Source organism: Suricata suricatta, chromosome 9 (genome assembly GCF_006229205.1).
Source record: "Suricata suricatta isolate VVHF042 chromosome 9, meerkat_22Aug2017_6uvM2_HiC, whole genome shotgun sequence".
Lineage (NCBI taxonomy): Eukaryota > Metazoa > Chordata > Mammalia > Carnivora > Herpestidae > Suricata > Suricata suricatta.
Genome location: NC_043708.1, coordinates 55,885,801 through 55,891,305, shown reverse-complemented (window position 1 = coordinate 55,891,305; position 5,505 = coordinate 55,885,801). Strand labels below are relative to the sequence as shown.

At 36.0% G+C, this 5,505-nt stretch overlaps 1 pseudogene; it reads right to left on the bottom strand.

Moving 5' to 3' along the window:
- Positions 1 to 2,307: 2,307 nt before the first annotated feature.
- LOC115302216 lies at positions 2,308 to 2,882 on the bottom strand (annotated as a pseudogene).
- Positions 2,883 to 5,505: the final 2,623 nt, after the last annotated feature.

The window sequence follows — 5,505 nt, the reverse complement described above, 5'->3', positions numbered from 1 at the left end:
ACTACCCCTCAAATTATTTCAATCTGCATTATCTATGCATGTAGGTTGATATTATAGTATTTTCCTGTACCTATCCAAGTCATGACAATTGTTATTTCAGAGATTTTAACATTGTTATTAAAGCACCTCTTAATATAGTTGAGAAGCCTTTATTGGAGATGGCTGTGCTTTCAACCTTCTGCTAAAACTTATATATTGAGAATCATCGTCAGACAGCACACAGTATCTAAAGCCTTAGAAACCATTTAACATGAAACTTAAAAAAATACAATATAAAATTCATGTGATTAAAATGTGTGACTCAAGTATCCAAAAGAAAATTGTTTATATTTGCAGACTAAATTCTGTATTGTTGTTTACACTGCTTATATGAGGATGATTATTAGCCAGCCATCTTATGAATCAACCAATTTTATGTAAACCTAGGAATCCAGACTTAGGGATGTTGAGGTTGTGTGATGCAATATCACTGTAGGAAAGCCATATATATGCATATGCTTAAGGTTCACAGCTATCATATGAGCTAGATGTAATACTTTCATTTCACAGATGAGGACGTTAGAGTGTCAAAGGAGCCTAACCTTTTTTCGATGATCACATTGCTGGCAAATGGCAGATCTAACCTAGAGGTCAAAATATTTACACTGAACACACCTTCCTAGGGTAGAAGTATGGAACAGGGCAAGAATGCTGTTTGAAAGTCAGAAAACACAGATTCTAGTCTTAGAGAAATCACTGAATCTTTTACTCTGGAAAAGGCATATAAACAGAGATCTCTGTTGAGTCATAATTCCCTGTCAGGGCTCCTGTTGTCTCTGATTAGTAGACTATACATACCATTGACATTTACTGAGGATTCGCTGAGTAAGATTGTCCACAGTAAATATTAGCCATGAGCCTCTAATTTCTTTTAGAGACAATGCTGTTACTTTCTAATATAATGGAAATGAAAAGAAAGCATTGACTCTCAATTCTCAAAAGGTTTATATAATTTGTGAGTTGTAGACTATGAGTAATCAGATGTTCAGAAATGCTTCAAGAAACTCCAGCAATAATGTCAGCTTCTGTTCTGTGATGGTAGTTAATACACTTCCCCCACAGAAAGAGCTGAGCAGTCAATGTCTTATCTGAGTGATTTAGGCCAAAATTGTGGGTTTTAAAAATATGCTTCAATTTCATGTATATTTATGCTAACTCCCATTTCATTGGAGTCTTACAGAAAGATCCTATAGTCACGGATTAATTATGACTAACTTAAACTTTTAGAGAAATGACTTCATTCATGTAAATGAGTGTATGGCATAAATGAAGTTTCCTTTGGGTCACGATTCACCTTTTCTATTTTCTCCTTGCCACAAATATACTTTTTCTCGTATGAATCATCATATACTCACAGCAAGGAAAGCATCACAATATCACCAGTGCCATCAAGTCTTATTCTTGGTACCCTAAAATCAGGCTGTTTAGTTGGCCTCAGTTTCACTTATTTCCCACAAAGACAAGGAAAAGGTTTTCTCATATACTATCTACTTTCTACATAAGAATATAAAGACCTTTATGAGATATCAAGAAATCTTAGTGCCTTATAATTGCCTCTGAAACAACTTTCTTTGGCTTCCCTTTCTTTTTATTCTGTCAGATCAGAGATCTTTATTTCTTAGCTGAAAAATTTTCAAGTTTCTCGTGGGCAGTACAAAATTGGTTTTTGAAAACACTTGCAAAAGAGTTACCATGCAGAGTTTTCTGGAAAACATCTACCTTTGCAACAGGACACCTAAAAATCCAACTTTTCTACTTACTTGCCACCCCACTAGAAATTCTGTTTTCTTTCTTCTGTTTTTAAAGTATGGTATCTCTTAAATACTGAGAACAAACTGAGGGTTGATGAGGGGTGAAGGAGACAGGAAAGTGGGTGATGAGCATTGAGGAGGGTACTTGTTGGGATGAGCACTGGGTGTTGTATGGAAACCAATTTGACAGTAAATTAGATTAAAAAAATAAAGTATGGTGTTTCTAAGCATTTCCTTTCATTGTGTGATTAAGGAAGTAGTAGCTCATTAAACTCCTACTAATTATGTTTTATTTTGTGTGAATATCTGATTTATAAAAAGATGCAACAAAATTCAAAATTATACAAAATATCAATTTCAAGACAACATCAAAAAGTGAGTGTATTTAACCATACTCAGCTCATAAAAGAGCAAACTGGGTAGGGAGAATAATTCATGCTATACTGTATTGCTATATGAACTGGCAACAGAGAAAGTTGGTAAAGGAAGGCAGAGGAACTCTATCTGAGTGTTAGGATTAGAACTGAGGGGCTCCATAATCATCTGGCATCTGCTCAATGTTGTACCTTTGGTTAGAAATGTACATGATGGGAACTCCAGGAATCTTCCAGATCCTTGTTTAAGGTCCCAGTCAAGTGTGGCTACAGTGTAGCACTGGTGCTGAGTTACTCTCTGTACTAAGCAGTCATCCGCATAGGTTCCTTTGTGTGGTTGGCTCTTTGGCAATCCTTAGAGACACTCAATTCTTTTGCCCCAGTTTCTCAATTTCAGCTATTACACAGTCAGTTATACAAGGGATACACTTGGCATACAGACAGTCCATCGTTGATTGTAGTAAGTCAAGTTTGGCTTTAATGGAAAAGTTGATAAAATTGGTATCATCCAGGATGTGGTAAGGTAGGCCCAGCTGTGTGTTATATTGGAAGAATAAGCATAAAGGATGTTGGGGGACTTCTCTTTCCTTGAATGCCCTGGGATCTTTCTTTTCCTTCATTTCAGTCTATCCTTCTCTTTAAGTCTCTGATCTCGGAGACTAAGCATTTGCTTTATGGTTGCATGCTTTCTTGCTTTCTTTTGCTTCCCCTTGTTCATACCGCACTCTTGTTTTTTCCCAGACTCCCACTAGTTATTAACATCCATTGGGAATTAGCTTATTAGATGATTTTCAACCAGTCTGCCCCCATACTGAGGGAATCTTCACTTTGGAAACAAGGAGAAAGAGTCACTTACCTTGCATGTACTGTAATCCAGGGACTGTGATAGATGTTTTAAATATATTATCACTTCTGAACTACACAGCAGTATTAGATGTCAGCGCTTGGCAAGTATGTAATTTTCCCTTGTTCACAGGGGGCCACAATGCGTACCCATGATGCCTGACTTCAAAGCCCATTGCCCATCCTACTGCAATGGTGTTCTAAAGGAAAGTGAGGTATTTCCTGGCTCAGTCCATGGCTGAGAGGCTGAGAGAGTAGTTCATCATACCTGAGGAATTCAGGACTGAGAAGTGGGGGTGGTAGAGGAAAACCAAGGGAAGGGTGAGAAGTGGATGGGGGACAAATGTGGCAGCGGGGATATGAGAATGTCATGATGATATTTTCTCTCTGCATCATAATTTCGCTCAGAACAAGTCCTCACTATAAGAATATTTTTATAGCAACTTTAACTTCATGATATATTTGTTCATATGTTGAGAGTTCTCATACATGATTACAAGTTTCATTTTTGAGGACTTATTCTTATAAAACTCATCATCATCATCAAGACAATGAAATCTTGAGACAGAATAACTCAACATGATAAGTAATCTTTAATGTCACACAGATTTCTTTTTTGGAGTCTCTCATCTCCTTGTGCTGGCAATATCCACGCCTGCTTTCAAGGAAAATTTACTATCTCTGTTGAACATCTACCATGAAGAAAGCATTCTTAACTTTGGCCCCTTTGCTTGCCTGCCCCCCCATCCACCCTGACCCCCGACCCTATGGCTTTCTTCTCTCTAGATATATCTCTGTCATACTGGCCTTTCTGCTCCCCGACTTTCCATCAAAATTTGTCAGTCAGATGTTGCATGTTCTTGGGGACTTAAAGAAATTCATAATGTCTATGGATAGCATAGGTATACTTGCCCAGGGGTCTTCTGGATAAGATGTCTTTTAGCTTTAATGAAAATAACCTTTGACCTATTGAAGTCATAGCATTTGAAAGCTAAAGCAAACCTAGAAATGCCTGATACAATTCCATCATTTTCAAATGGCACAATGAGGTCCAGAGAAGTTCCTAAAATTTAGTTCTTAGATCACACTGTCAAAATAGTGAGATGGCAATTATTACTTCAGAAATGAGGAAAGAGTAGTACAGAAAGAAATCATTCGATTGAAGCTACACCAAGGATCAAAAGCCCAACTAGAATGGGTTTCCTTTCACCTATCTTTATTCTGATTTTACTTTATTTTTCTTATAAAACTTGCCTCTATCTTATCAAACCCTTTTAGGTTGAAATTTCATGGATGTCCAAACCCTGGAAGTAGCAGTACTGGGATGGAGGATGAGACAAATTAGGGAGAACTTGCCCTTCAGTTTTAGTTGCTTTCATTTTATAAGTCACTCTTAACTTTTTAAAACAATATACTGATCATGATATGACTTGCCTAATATGAAAAATTAACAATGAATTACTGTTAGTGTCATATTAGTCAACTTTTGTAAATAGAACAGCCTTCCAATCAGGAACTTGATAGGCCATTTGGATTTTATAGTCTTCCTAAGCAAAAATAAATACTAAATGCTGTAAGCCAATCATTTCTAAGTTAGCTATAATACTAAAATATGCTGCTCATAACATTTGCTTTCCATTTGTTAGCAGGATAAAATTATTAAACATATCTTTTGACTTTGCTGTTTCTATACTGAATAAGAATCTTTCATTCTAAGAGACTTGGTGATAAAATCATAACTGAAAGGTAAATAAATTTGTATGAGCAGTGATGTGATAGAGGTTAGATTGAGAGTTCATCATTTATTCTTGAACAGAGTACAGATTCATATTATGAAAGGAGTTAGGGAGGTCAAATGATTTAGCTGACTGACTTTCTTTCCTTCTAGTTCAATTCCTAATGTTATCTTCTGACAGTGTTATAGGATGAGATTTTATCTTTTGGCTTCATGTGCTATTCATACATACTTTTCTACCAAATATCCAGATTAGAGATTATGATTATGTTTTATGTTTTATGATACAAAAGTTGTAGCTCTGCCTTAGGAATTTTTTATATTTGTGGGTCTCCAAGTTAAAGATTCACTACTTTACTATTTTATTTTTTTTAAATAAATATAGTGAATATAGAATGTATACTATTTACAGGGGCTGTGCCCAAAGCTCTACATGTATTGTCTACTTAATTTTCATATAAACCAGCAAGGTAGGTATCTACAATCATCATTCTCATTTTAAAGATGAGGAAACTAATTTCACTCATATGTGGAATTTAAGAAACAAAACAAATTAACAAAGAAAAAAAAGAGACAAACAAAAAACTCAGACTCTTAACTATAGAGAACAAACTGATGGTTACTGAGGGGAGGTAGATGGGAGGATGTGTGAAATAAGTGATGGGGATTAAGGAAAGCACTCCCTGTGATGAGCACTGGGTGATGTGCGGAGGTGTTGAGTCACTATATTATACACCTAAAACGAATACAACACTGTATGTTC